Source organism: Passer montanus, unplaced genomic scaffold (genome assembly GCF_014805655.1).
Source record: "Passer montanus isolate IOZ18808 unplaced genomic scaffold, ASM1480565v1 scaffold34, whole genome shotgun sequence".
NCBI classification, from domain to species: domain Eukaryota; kingdom Metazoa; phylum Chordata; class Aves; order Passeriformes; family Passeridae; genus Passer; species Passer montanus.
This window is the reverse complement of record NW_024368152.1, coordinates 2,678,719-2,693,909: the sequence shown is the minus strand read 5'-3', so window position 1 is coordinate 2,693,909 and position 15,191 is coordinate 2,678,719. Positions and strand designations below refer to the sequence as shown.

General features: G+C 37.4%; 1 protein-coding gene across 6 annotated transcripts in view; it reads left to right on the top strand.

The window, feature by feature from the left end:
• DLGAP2 (DLG associated protein 2) overlaps positions 1-15,191 on the top strand; it is a 446,234-nt gene that overhangs the window by 114,505 nt on the left and 316,538 nt on the right. Inside the window, exon 1 of one of the 6 annotated variants that reach the window (XM_039715626.1) lies at positions 3,235-3,313. The exons of 4 other annotated variants lie outside the window; for them this stretch is intronic. The gene's annotated coding sequence lies outside the window, so the exon portion shown is untranslated. Of the gene's footprint in view, positions 1-3,234; positions 3,314-15,191 lie in introns of those variants that run through there. One more of the 6 variants, XM_039715623.1, reaches the window with a different exon arrangement.

Genomic DNA, 15,191 nt, shown 5'->3' with positions numbered 1-15,191 from the left:
ATATATATTTAGCTTAGTACTGGCTGAAGATTATCCTGTTTCTGGTGGTCTATGCAGGATGGATCCAGTCCATGAAAAATACCTTTCTAATGGAGAGAAATCTATCCAATGTTATTATTTTCAGAAAAAAAGATTGTTTTCTGAGTCCAGTAAAGCTTGTCTTGCCACCTCATTGAAGGGTGACTCCATTAACCTTCATGATTTGGGAAGTATGAACAAAGGCTACTGCTGCAGTGAGTGCTTTTTTGATAAAAGAATGCTAAGAGTCTGCAAAGTGCAGGCTTACTATCCTTTTCATTTTTATTGTGAGTAGATGTGCTCTTTAATGGGGCTCTGTAGGGAATAAAAGATCCCTTTTCAAATGCCATTAGTCCACAGCTGCTGTGATGTCCAGCCCCCAGTTAGACTGGGCACCACCCTGCCTTCCCTGGGGTCTGTGGCTGGTGCCCAGCCCTGTGGAATGGAATGAACTGGAATGGAACAGAATAATAAATTATTTTAATTGGAATGGACCTCCGCTGATCACCCAGTCCAACTCTGTGACCAATTCAGGGCTGATCAAAAACTAAACGAGTTATTAAACATAGTCTTGTTACTGTACTGTGTACAGGCCTGTGTACTTACATGCACATAAGCTGTATACTTTCCTGCTTGAAACAAACCAGATTATAACTGCAATCCTTCTTTGGTGGTATTCAAGGGAAATTACAGATATGGAGGAATAACAAAGCATTCATTTTAACCCTGTGCTGTAAAGCGTGTGACCATTAGGATGGTCATATATAGCCTTCCTCTTCCCTCCCTGGTGGCTGTACTGCACATGTTGTCACTGCAGCTCACGTCCAGAGACTGTGTTATGTGCCTAATGCTTCACAGCCACACTGAAGCCATCACTAAGGGTTGAGCCCAGAAAATTGTTACAAGTTTGTGTCAATGAATGCGAGAAGGTTATGCTAGGACCAGATGTTTTTGGTGTTCACACTGATGTTTAGGGAAAATCCCATCAAACAAGGTTGTGCTGGTGTCCTGAGCTAAGCAGAAGAAACTATTAATGTTCAATGTGAGGATCCAGAAATGAGCTCTGTGTTAAGAAATGTAGAAGCACACCTATTCATGTAGTAGTTTTTGAATGCTAGGAAGTTATATGGTAGGAAAAATATTAAATTCTTACTGCTATTAGTTCACGAGTATAATGTAATATGACAATAATTTACCTCATTTGATGGGTTTTTAAAATTTCTGTCTTAGAAGCCAAGTGATGTGAGACTTTTTTGTGGTACCTTCTGTTGAATCCTTACTCTGAGGAACTGTAGGACTCTGGGTCATAAGACAATCACTGATCTCTTTCTAGTAGCTAGAAAGTCTGTAATTTTGTTCTGTATTTATCTCCCAAAGTGGCCCAGGAGGCAAGAACAGGGTCTCCCAGTTGTCAGCTGGTTCCCTGGCATCTCTTCTGGCTCAGGACGCTGTGGGATTTGAACTGGGATTAGCTCAGCTGGTCAGAACCTGGTGCTAATACCACCAAGGTTCTGAGTTCAATTCCTGTGTGGGCCATTCACTTAAAATCTGTACTCAATGATCCTTGTGGGTCCCTTCCAAATCAGAATATTCTGAGATTTTGAACTAAAAATGCTCTTCTGGAGCAGGAGTTGTCTGAGCTGTCCTTACCTAGGCTTTCCAATGAAAGGATTTGACTCTAGTTCTTGGAAATATATAGCGTCTCCAAGCATCCATTTGCCCTCCTATGAAATAGCAATAAAAAGCATATATTCACAATGATATTTCAGGGGTTAAGTAATTAATGTGTTGAGTAGCTTAATGCAGAAGCACTTTGTATGATTAAGTACTTATGTACTTAATTAGTTTCAGAATTTGATAATGTTCTTTGTGGTCTCCTGCTGTGGTTCATTTGGAACTTCTGCTTGGTCTTCCCATGGGAGTATAAAGGATTTTGTGCAAGGAACACATCTACAGCCCTTGTTTCAGTCCCACCAAAAGTGACAGGACACATTAGCTATTGGGGATTTCCAGTTTCTTTGCAAAAATATTGGAACCCAGAGGAAATACTAATGCTATTGGGCAGGACTGTTTATGTGACTGTTCATGATTCAAAAGCAGCTACCTCTTTTCCTAGCACTCCTCTTGATACTTGGGGCTAATAACCCATGCCAAAGAGACAGACAGATTCAGGCCCAATTCCTGAATCTAACTGCAGAAATAAAAGTGATTGTATATGGTTGTGCAAGTTTGTACACCTGCACAGACATGGCTTAGTTTTCCAAGCAGCTCTTCTTGCTGAAGATATTGCAGATATGGCACTAAAAAAGGCAGTGCTGACTGCAAAATAGCTGGTAATCACACCAAGAGAAAAGAGTGACCACTGTCCTTGTACATCTCAGGCACAAAGAGAACTCTTTGGTGAACATTGCTGCACTTCAACACAGGAAAAATGGAGTTGTAGTCCTCTGTAAAGCCTGTTAATGCCAAACTCAGCACCTTGGAGACAGCACCTTCAAAGAGAGGGGCAAATGTACATTTCAGTATGAAGAGCAGACAGTGAGGTGTAACATTTGGTGACAAAATACTGCCTGCCCTGTTTTTTTCTACAACTAAAAACTGGTAATACTTCTCACCTTGAGGCCACCACACTTGCAAAAGCTTCAAGTATTTTAGCCACAGCAATTTTTCACTAATGTCTGAGAATCGTGACTAACTGTAGGTGGGCAGTCACCTCTGAGCTTTAGATTTAGCCTATTCATCTATGGAAACACTGAAACTCACCTCTGAATTTAACTTTTGTGTACTTTTTATTGATCCACTTGCTCTCATCTTTCTTCAGCTGTTAGCTCTCTTCCTCGTGGCTAGCATGGTGGAGCCTGATTTCAGATTGTGGCTTCTAGATGCTATGGAAACAGAAGTAAATATTTTTGCCTTTTTTTTTTTTTTTTTTTGGTATTTCTTATTATATAAGTGCATTAGTAACAATGCATGGCACAGGGAATGCAGTAATCGAATGTGCTGTGCAGAGCTTACTCTTTGTTGCTTAGCAATTAAATGTATGCACGTAGCAGCAGCACTGACAAAGATGCTAATAAAAAGTGACAAGTTATATCTCCAGAAAAAATTACATGATTAAGAAAAAAATATCTGTCAAGATACTGGAGCAACAGCAAATGGTACATATGGATAGATCGTGTCCCTCCTGAAGGCAAGATCTTCAGGTACTGACCACTAGAGGGGCTGAGATGATGGAAATAGAAGGTATCCACATTTATAGCATGGGCTACAGACACACAGTTGTGCAAACATCATGGTAAGGCTTTCTGTTGTTGTTGTTGTTGTTCCTTTATTATTTGTACTTATTTTTATCCATAAAGTGTCTAAAAACATGTTCTGTTTCCTTTGCTTCATTTTTTTTCCTCGGTGTTCAGGTTTGCAGATTTTTCACAGCATTTCTGTCTATCGAATTTCTGACTTTCCTAGCAGATCCTTGTGTCACAGTATATGGTTTTATTTATATAACATGATGCAATCTTTTGTGTTAGTGTGAATAGAATTATCTTTAAAACTGGTTCTTTAAGAATATTAAACTGCTTCTCTTTATTTATTTATTTTTAATTCGGAGCAAACATGAAACAGAGGAACTGCACTGTGGGCTGCAATTCTCAAAAAAGCCCAGTGTTTAAAGACTTCTTTCTATATGGGATTTGTATGTTTAACCTTTCACTCCTTCTTTCTCATTTTTAATCTTCCAAAATCTGTGTCACTTGTGTTGTACTCAGGTAGTGCATTGCTTCTTGGGCTAGTTAATACCGATTATACACTTGCTCTGCTGTGGATAAACACAGTCATCAAGGTTTTTTTAGCGCTTTTTCCAAACTGGCTTGACACATTGTTGCATGAAATTATTTTTACTACATTTAAAGAATCGTTTACAGGTTCAAAGTAAGTACTCTTAAAACATTTATTAGTATCTCTGGTATTTAGCAAATATTTCTAGTTATGTGGAGGATTTAAATAGTTTTCTTCTAATAATTCTTTCTGCATTTTAGAGCTTTTCCTCATTAGATTTCTGCTCACCAAAGTGCTGATTCTGCACTTGACAGTCTGCCTGCATAGTGAATTGCAGGATCTGGGCCCAATTTTGATCTATTTATATTATAGTCCATTTCATTTTAGCTGAATGAAAGTACTAATTTGGCTGTACTTGCTTTCAGCATTATTTCAAGTTGTGCCAAATCATCAGACAGTCCATTTGGAGTTTGGCGGGCTTTGCTGAAGCTCCTGCATTTTTGGTCAAGTGCTATTGAAAAAATGTAATTTATCAAAAAAAAGTATCCTAACTCTTGGCTTGGTTCAACAGTTCCGGGTCTTTATCTCCAGCTTTAGAAAATAAGATGGACCCTGAATCAGTGCAGATCATGTTGTATTCTGTGTTAACAAAATGAATCAGTCTTCTTTTAATTCATGTACTAAACCCCCCGCAAAGAAATAAAAATGAAAACATACAGTAAAAATAATAGTTAAAAATTGGAACATTCCTTGACTTTTTCTTCCCCTCCTTTATTATGACTGTATTCATAGAACAGTTATTGAGATAACACTGACAGAGAGCAACCCTGTTATATGATGCAAACAGCAGAAGGCTATTCAGTGAGGGTTTTTTTCGAGCTAATCCACCTTGTGATCACTTCACTTGTTCTGTATTTTTCCAAAAAGGAGTCTTTTAGCATTAGTTAAGCAGGCAGAAATTGTCTTGTACAGATACAACTATATTGCAACTCCAGTCAGTGAGGGTAAGGAAATAAGTGTGTAAGAGAGAAAAGAAGGAGAAGAGCAAGAGATCATTGTGGTGAGATATTTTATGTGCATTTGGTTGTGATCTTTTTAACAAGATGTTTTACATCTAGCTCAGGACACTGAATCAAACATCCAGAGAAGATAAGATTTGAATCCACTGGGGTGTTATAAACCAAAATTTTTGTCTTCCTCCTACTCTAGTAAATGCTATTGTGGCAAAATAAGCTTTGAGAGAATCACTTTGATTTGTGCAATACTTTTCTCCAAAGGCTGCATTTTGAAAGCTATTTCCAAATAAGCCTGTGCTATCCAGAAGTAGCAGAAGTATTTCATGTTCTAGAAATATTTTTTAAAACGTATTTATGTATGCCTTCCTTCCCACATTACCTGCAATGACATGAAAACATGGTGTGTGTGTGTGTATACATGTATGTATGTGTGTATACATGTATGTATGTGTGCATATATAATGCAGAGGGGAAAAGAAAATGCTTTACAGAAATGTCTACTTAAATGTCTGCCTGAAAATGTATGCAGTACATTCTTTTTTAAATAGCCTCCTCCTGGTAGTACCTTCACTCAGATTCTCACCATTCCCATACAGTGTTCTGTAAATACCCTGTGAGAATGACTAGCAGGGAGGATGATCTTGCATAACAGGCAGCTGACTAATTTAGACCAGGAACATTGATCTACAATGACTGAAATAGTCTCAATCTTGTTCTGATTTCGACATTTGAAGTTTTGGCATCACACCCATGGGTACTTGTGTAGCTGTCACCGGAAGTCACTGCTCATATATTTTACCATTTTCAGGTAGAGCAAGAGAGGGCTAAGCCATTCCAAATATAAAAAAAAGTTAGAATTTTTGTGTCATATGTGTTGCTGACACAGAGAGGGCTATGTTAATTTTTTGTGAACTGTCTCTGCCCTATCCATGTCTTTAACACATACCATAACAGGCCCTCTTCTCCATCTTTCTCAGCATGCTACTTTTCCCTCTATATTTTACTCATATTTCTGAGCACTATATCTTGACCTAAACTGTCAAGACCTAATCTTGACCTAATTTTTTATCTATTTAGATTAATTCATGTTTTCATAGAAAGACTGCCTCCAAAAACTCATTGCAATTATGAAAGTCTGAGGTCCGTCTCTCACCTGTATTTTCTTCAGTTTTGGACCACCCAGGTAAAGCCAGGGCCTGTGGCATATGTTTCGCAGGCACACTAATTGAGCAGTTTCTTTGGCCACCAATGTCTTTGAGACACTGATTTAAAACAGTACTGGACACTGCAAAGCCAAACACTGCAAAGAGGCAGGTCTTGTTTGAGGACTGGTTGGTTCTGGGTCTGAAGCCAAGGGACGAAGCTGAGCTTGCAAGGTGGGAATGTCTTTGAGTGTAAGTGATTTCTAATCACTACAGCCTCTTGGAGGTTAGCTCTGATGTTTTCATTTGACTGACATTCAGTTCTTCCCATAGGTGTTGTACATATTCAGTGCATACATATGAGAGTTCATTGGGGTCCTCCTCTGATTCCAATGGGCTTTCGTTGTACATATTCAGTGCCATTGTATGTGTATGTATTTGCAAATACATATGAGAGTTCATTGGGGTCCTCCTTTGATTCCAATGGGCTTTTTCTCCATCCATGCTCTTGCACTTCTCTTAGAAGAGACCTTAAGAAACTTCCAATGTGCTATTATGCATGTGCTACATAAATAGGCATACATCTTATATTCTTTGGTGCCACAAAGATATGAGTCATACCTGCAAGTAATTTTGTTTTGAGCAACAGCAAACTGGATCTGAATTCCTAAAGTAGGAAGAAGTCAGGGAAGAAATGACTATGTAGTTTGCTAGTTTTGTTTTTAGCAATGAATCCTGTAAAATAAATAACGCTTTATGAAATATTTGCCCTTAAAAGAAACCCAAAACCTAACCTAGAACTGTAAAATATATTGCCTTTGCATTTGTTCATTTATATTTGTATTCGTATTGCAAAAATACATCTAAAGTGAGTAAAACACAGAAAATTAATAGATTAAGAAATGAGCACAAATTTTTGCGATTAATTTTTATAAGAAAAGTAGCATAATTTTTTTCTCTCCCCTCACTCTCCAATGTATCTTGCTTACAATAATCAGCTCACCAGTTTTAATCTTAACTACTTATACCTAACTTGCAGAATACATCATTATGGAAAAAGTAAACTAGTTTGAATCCAATTTTTCTTCCTCACTAACAAACACCAGAAGAAAGTGATGGGTAAAATTTAGGACACTATTGTATAATAAATGAGTAATCTGAGAAAATGTAATGCATAGACAACAGTCACTCCTTGCTGTGCTGTTGCTCAGATACACAGCTTGGCTGAATCTAAACATACTGATTTATAAAAAGTGCAGATTTGGTGATACATACCCCACAAGCCTGAAAACAGTGAACAGGAAGAATTATATTCATATAACTAGTTGCTATCTATTTGAAAAGGCCCTTTTAGGTATACAGTAAGCTACAGTGGAGTTAAGCTTGTAAAATTACATTGCAATACATGTTTTAGCCTGTGACTGGGAGAAAAAGGCTTTCAGAGACATCCACTTAAAGCCCTTTTTTTAATTTCTTGATCAGTGCAGAAAAAACTCATGGAAACTCTTCCATGAGAATAACTTGGCACAAACTCCAGACCACAGCAATAGAGAGGATGAAGTTAGACTTGCTTATAATTTTTAAAGTGTGTGATTTGATGTTCCTAGGTTCTTTATCAGTACTAATATGTGGTTGGAGATATTTACTGATGCACACAAAAGAATAGCTTCATCTTTGTTCAACAGAGAAATCCTTTGCATCATTAAGGATTATAAACATTCTTTTTAATAATATCTTTTTTAATAATTATTTTTTGAAACATTTCTTTAACTTCTTATTAACTATTGGTACTCTGTTTGATACTGAGTATAGATATGCTTATCAAGATATTAGTGGGAAATACTCTATTTCTTATGAGATACAACAGTGAAGGAGTGCAGGAACCCTTTGCCTGTGAGACCCATCAGAATTCTTGCCATCAGAATGAGAGTAAGCCTTCACTCTGTGTCATTTTATGGATGCTGCAGAGTCAGTCTGGCAAGACTTGGTGTGGGAGCCCATTCAAGCTGAGAGGTGGATTTCAGGGAAAGCTTGGCGTTATTTTCATCTGCTCAGCCTTTGCAGAAGGTGAGGTTGATGGAGGTTGCTCCCTCCTGCTGGACATCCCTGCCAAGAGAACAGCAGCTCGGAGTGCTATTTTGAGTGTATTCTGACTTGTGGAGAAAGGTATTTCAGTCTGAGCCATGCCATTTCCCCGGCTCAGGGGATGTTTGCCTCTAGATGGAGCCGTCCACTTGCGTTTCAGCGGCGCTGGCTGAAGCAGAGCCTCGGAGGTGCAGTGCTGCTGCTGCAGGGCTGCTCGGCAGAGCCTACAGCCAAGCGGGTCTCCCTGTTTGCAGCAGACCTCTATCCCTGCTCCATCCCTGGCTTTCTTCTTCGGGCTGTCTCTGGTCTCTCTTCTTGTTCACCCCTTGAAGCTCACTCTGTGTCTTGGCATCTTCCAGGACTGGAGAAGTCACTTGTTCCTCATCGTCTTCATTTTCTCCTTAAATCTATCAGCCAGCTGTGTTCTGTAAGATAGAAACTTTTTTAAAGCTGCGTTTTCTTTATGCTGTGTACTTATTTGCTGTGGTTGTGAATCTGCACTGTATTTATCTGTGCTTTAGGCAAAGTCAGGGTATGTCTCCTATGTGTTTGCAGCTTGGAATGATTTCTAAATTTGTATCTTTACAGGTCATTTGATCCCCAACTTGGATTAATTCAATCTGAGCAAGCTCTGTTCTTGTTTTAAATACTGTACCATTACAAATTACCTTGTCTGTGAGTTAAGATACTCTGCCATAGCTTGTAATGCTGCAGCTGAACTCCAATATAAAGCCATATTTAGAGCTGATTTCTTGGTTCCCAAGAAGCTGGGGCTGTGAATTTTCATTGTTCTGGGTATAAGTGCTCCCAAACAGAACAGAATGTGTTTCTGTGCCAATCAGGTTGTAACATATTTTAAGCAGCATGATGTGACATAGTTAATAGTTAGTATACAGAGGTCACTTTAATTTTTGGCATTTCTCCCAGGAAATAAGACAGGGGCACAAGTAAGTAAGCAGACATAACAGAAAACAGCTTTAATGTCAGAGCAGCACTCTACCAATAAATATCAGCCTTTTGGTGTACTCTCCTTCCACAAGTTTATAAGTTCCCACTAAAATGCTTCTGGTTCTGTCAAAATCTGGATGCATGTGCATTTACTAGAATTTCATCAGAAGTAAAACCTTTATCACATTCTCATTTACATTGAAAAATTTTGAGCAGAGAATTGTTCAATATTTTCTATGACTTACATAGAAATTGCTGACTATTTTAAGCCAACAGCTGAATTCTTTGAACTTCTAGGAAGTACTTTCCCCCTTCTTTAATGTATCTAGGTGTCATACATGGAAATGATACATGAAAAAGTGACCACTGCTGATTTGTTGTTTCATGTGACGTGTAATACATTAGCAAGAGTTTGTTGTTGTGAAAGTGAGGGACTAGAGGGAAAAGCTCTATTTTCCAGCCTGGTTTAAGAAACTAATATTGTGATAGGCAGTATTCTGAGTTCTTAGAGGTTGGACATTTGGTCTGAAGTGTCAAGGGCAATTTTGATATCTACCTTTTAAGAAAGTATTTATGATTTTGGGAAAGTTCCATCTGTGAGTATTGGGGGTGTTGTTCGACTCCTTGGGGCTGGCAGTGCTGGAAGAGATTCTGTACCTTTGGGTGTTGAGGGGATTATATCTCCTACCTCAGCAGCAGGAATAAGCCTCTGCTGGTGCTGTTTCTCTAAAAACCACAGCTGAGTTCAGTGTAATTCCTGCTGAAGGTGTCAAGTATTTTACCTGCATGTCCTGTATGCAGTGAGGACCCTGCTCTTTCTGAAAAAGGCTTCTCAGTGAAAAGACCTCATTGAGTATATTGAAGAGTAATATTAAGAACTTTCTCCTAAAGGGAACATCAGCAAAATCACATATAGGAAAAATAAAGGGAAGTAGCTGAACTGATAAAGAATATATTGATCTGTCAAACATGTCACACTAAAAGCAACTAGCTGTAAGGAGGTACTTGAGGTGAAAAGGAGGAATAGGCTACTTGTATATAGGAAAATTGACAGTGGCGGTTCAGGGAGGTTTTCAAAATAACAGGCAATATCAGGGAACAAAATCATTCTGTGTGCTGGAAGGAACTTAAGTGGAAAGCTAACTGAAGTAAAAGAATAGAAAAAAAAACCTAAGAAATGTTTTAAATGACTGTTGAGGACACAGCCACTGGATGCAATTTTAAAGAGCTTGGTATACTGGGTGACATTTATATAAGAATACTGAAAGAAAGAATCATTCTGATTACTGTAAGATAAAGAAAAGCAAAAAAACCCAAAAACAACCAATGCAAATTTGTTTTACATATAGCTATTTCATATTACAATGGATAGGGAAGCTACCCACAGAATATGAACTTCTAATTTTCTTATTTTTTAAAAGATTTAGAGTAATACTAACAATAATCATCTGAATTTGGCTTGCTGAATCTCCAGCCTTTTTTCTGGCATCCTGTAAAGTGTTTTCTGGGTTTTAGCTTTGCACTGGCCAACAGCAGACAGCTGTTCCACACACACTGCTGAAGCTGGGGGTCCACAAAGCATTTCCATCACAAGGTTTCTCCTGAAATACTTTTTCTTATATTCAGATGTGGAATAATATGCTTCAGCTCAGCATATATACTTAAAAAGATAAAAGCAACACAGCTAAAAGGCTTATAAACCAAAGAGACTATTTTTTTGTCTGAATAATTTTGGTGCATTTGGTGAATTTTAATGCTTATGGAAATGAAAGATCTTATTGGAGGCAAAGAAAGTGTAGGCAGTAACCATAGTGACTTCTACACGTATCAGCTTTTTCAGTGTGCTTCAGTTCTAGACTGCAAAATCCTGGATATCAAACATTTGTGGGTGCTTACTGGGCAGTCGCGATGCAGGGCTGATGCAGGGGTGTTACTGTCCTTTCATAAAAGACTAGAAACATGGAACAAAAGTCATTTGCCAGGTTTCTCACTGAGGTCAAATCTGAATTATGAAAGCATCAAAGGGTGCCACTGTGAATATTAATGTTATTCACATTAATGTAGTTTTTTTGCAGACTGGCAGGGTTAAATAATCCATCGGGAATATGTGCATCTTTGGCATGTCATTTTCCAGCCCTCAGTCAGCCTTAGAGAAAACCAGGTTTACAGATGTACTGTAATATGCTTTCTTGAACTCTTGCTAGAGAATTTTTACTTCTTCCTGCATTTCACTGCTAATGAGTAGTCTTGTTCACATTGTCTTTCTGCAAGAAACATAAAACTTAAGAGAAATAATCTACAGAAAGCATATTTCTACTATGTTGTTTTCTATGGATGAAATAGCTATTTTTAGTAGTCAGGCTAACCAGTAATTTCAATGCATATTTTCACCACCATAGCTTATGCTAGAAGCCTCAAGAAAAAAAAAAATTAGAATTGATGCAGTTTCCTTATCCTATATTGTGAATATTTTTTCTTCATATAGGGAGCATTAAATAAAATTAATTTACTTTCTAAAATAAAAGATTTTATTAGTTTCTAAAATAGGCTTCATAAAGATTGTGATAAGTCAACATACGTTATTAGTTATTTGGATGTGTGTAAATACATGCATCTGTTTACCTTTATTACTTTCAGTTAGATTCTCTTAGATTTAAGAGAATTTGTGTCAAAATGTATTTTTAATGCAAATCATGATATCCGGAGTACCCCATTTCCTCCCATTGTCACTATACTATGTTTTCCTATCTAGCTCAGATTTGTCAGTAGGGAGAAGTTGTATAAGTGCTATAGGTTTCTCCACCTTTGGAAAACTTGTCAGTCCTACATTGATACTTTGGAGTTTGACTTTTCAAATTCGTAAGGGACAAATCCAAGTTCTTGTTGAGCTGTTACACATACTCAGTATAAAGTGGGGTCTCAGAAAAAAGCTCTTCAAGAAGCTTTTGTGAAACATATACTGAGAAGCAGTCCTTGATTTGAAATCCTCTCAATTTATTTAAATAAAACAAAAGGACTTTGTTTTCCTGGTTGTATTTCAAGTGAATGTGCCAAGGAAGGTGTGTCTGTCTGAATGGTTTTCTTGTAATTCATTATTCCAGGATGTTCAAACCCAGCATTTAACAACACTGAGGCCTACATTTTTTTCCCCTAAGAGCTAAATCATTCCATCTCACTTAACTAATGTATTGATTGACTTTATCGAGTCCATAATAGTTCTGAGTTTATGAGCTGTGATGCTTGGAAATGGATTAGTGCCAGTTCCTCTGATGAGATATGGCCAAAAGACGACTGTTTTGTCTCTTGGCAACATGTGAAGTTACAGAATTTGACTTTGTTTCACCTTCAGAACAAAGCTTATCATCAGCCACAACAAGGACCTGAACATGATGTCAAACCCAGATTTCAACTTGCAAAGGTCCAAAATCTGATACTTTAGTTGTCGCAGCACAAGACACCGTTAATATTGGGGTGACATAGTAGCCATATTTGCATACTGGCAAACAAAGCACAGAATATGTGAAGCAGAGTTTATTTATGCTCCAGAGGATCTAGACTGTGTTGCTATATTTAGCAAATAATCAAGAAATATTACTGAGACCTTGCAGGCTCTTTCTCATGGCTGTGACTTGGAGACAATGCTTCAACTTGGAGCCTCACCATGTGAGGTGCCTCCTTGGGGCTCTCCAGACCCTTTGAAAGCCTTTGAACTATTTGCAGCTGCATGTCTCTCTCCACCTTTGCCAAAAATTTGTCAAGAGAGAGCAGATTTAAAATGATTTTATATGAGATTTAACCGCATCATATTTCAGTCATCTTCAAGTCCTTCCTCTTTTTTCTGTTTTTCCATGGTTTCTAGAATGCATTTTTAGAACAGCATCTTCAGTTTTTTCATAAAGTCTACTGATCATCTTTCCAAGACATCAGATATGTGTAAAATAAAGAACCAGATAGGAAAACATCTTTTTTTTTTGTCTATTTTCACATCACTTTTTTGTCTTTTTGAACTTAGAAAATTGGGAAGGACGAAAAGGGGAAATAAAGGCAAGGAACACAAGAATGCAAGTGAAAGACCTGTTTTTGACAAAGCACATAGATCGGAAACAAAAACATAGAAAAATTAAAGCCTGATCATAAATCACTGATAACTAATTTTGCTTAAAACAAAAAAAGATCAGAAATCCTACACAAATATGCTCAGATTAATGAGAATTAGTCTGAACCAGTGTTATTTGAGAAAAAATAGTAAAAATAATGGCTCTGTTATAAAGTTTTGTCAAAATGAAACAGTGCAAAGTTGAGAAAGTTCTTTACTGCTCTAAGCTTAAACATACAGGGAGAGCAGGTGGTTACCTTTTCTTTTTCATTTACAAGAATCATTTTGAGATACCAATTTCTTGAGTAGATTCTGAAAATTCTACTGCAAGGAAATGGGAAGGAAGGAAGGAAGGAAGGAAGGAAGGAAATTAAAAGGGTCGAACGTAGGCTGAAGGAAGGAAGGAAGGAAGGAAGGAAGGAAGGAAGGAAGGAAGGAAGGAAGGAAGGAAGGAAGGAAGGAAGGAAGGAAGGAAGGAAGGAAGGAAGGAAGGAAGGAAGGAAGGAAGGAAGGAAGGAAGGAAGGAAGGAAGGAAGGAAGGAAGGAAGGATATTAAAAGCCTCTAACTTAGGCTCGGTGGAGATGTTGGTAAGAAGAAAAAAGTGTAATTTTTGAAACAAACTCATTATATTTAAAAGAAGGATTTAGTGCTATATTATTTGTATATGGTCTTTCAGGATTGCTTTTCTCTTCATTGTTATTACAGCTGTTCTTCAACACTTGCATTAAAAGGCAGGCAGATGTTTTTGCAGTCTTGCCTCCAAATGAGTGAGGGATCATTGTTCACAAAGATATCCTGCTCACAGATTCATCTCCCACTTTGATACTATCAAAATATGAAGAAATTCTGACATCCTAACCTGTAAGAACCCTCTTTTCATGCCAATGGTATGGCCATACCATAACTTTGCTGGTCATTGTTAGTGCAACTTTATACCTTTGATCTTCAGTGAAGAAAACTCTCTAGATCTCCTGTCTGTCAAAGGCCATGTTTTGTCACAATAGCTGTAATTTATAGAGAATCCAGATCTGAAATGCTTTGAGAATTAGATTTTTTTTGACTACAAGGATGAACCCTACCAAACATCTGACCTCTGGAAAATCTACCAGGCATCCTACTCTCTTCTACCATAGACCATCAAGGTGTATGGTAGAAGAGAGTATTTAGTTTCTGCTTATATTAAACAGTATATTGTGTATACTTTAGGGTCATAAGTGTTTCAATGCAGCTGCCTTGCAAAGAAGTGGGAAGTTCATTTGAAAAGGAAATGACTTAGTAAAACACACAGTTTCACAGACAGAAAGAAATCAAGCAGAACTTTTTATCCTTTTCTTCCTATTGCCCAAACAATTCTATTTCATTTAGAAGAGTCACTAGATGCAAACCATGATTGCTCCTTATCAATCAACAATTGTGCTAATCAGATTTTGAAAAACAAAGCCCTCCTCTAATTTTTTAGAAAATTTCTGCTCTCATTTATTTAGATATTCATGTGGATGCTTATTTTTTTTAATTAGACTATGTAAATTTTTTATTTGGTAGATTTTTTTTACACCTGTATTACTAATGGAATGTGAAATTCAAATTTTCTTTGGGACACTAGCATTGCAGGTGGTGATATAAAATTGAGCTTGTGAACAGAACCTTTTTCTGATTATTTTAGGCATTAAGTAATAATTGATTGTGATTTTTATATTTCTTAATAATTTATTTATTTGTGATGCGTGTAATTGATATTTCTAACTTTTTGCTGGGAAATAGGATTTTGACGAGTAATTAAAAACTGCACATTATTCTTCATCAGCATTGCTATATTATAACAAATTAATTTGGCCTTATGAGGCTGAAACCCCCCTTTGAGTTTTCCATAGTGCTGTTGAAAAGCAAAAGTGATGAATCTCAGAGGGATTTAAGGGAGAATCTTTGCTTAGGTCCAGAAGCGTGATACGTGTTGAAATAATGTCTGTTCAATGGATCCCATCAGTTCAGTTCAGCTCCTCAAGAGGTTTATATACAAGTAGATCTGGCTAAAATCATGAGGACAAAATTTCTAACCTTTAGCATTTTTGATCTTGGCTGCAATCATTGTGAACAGAAGCGTGATATCTGTT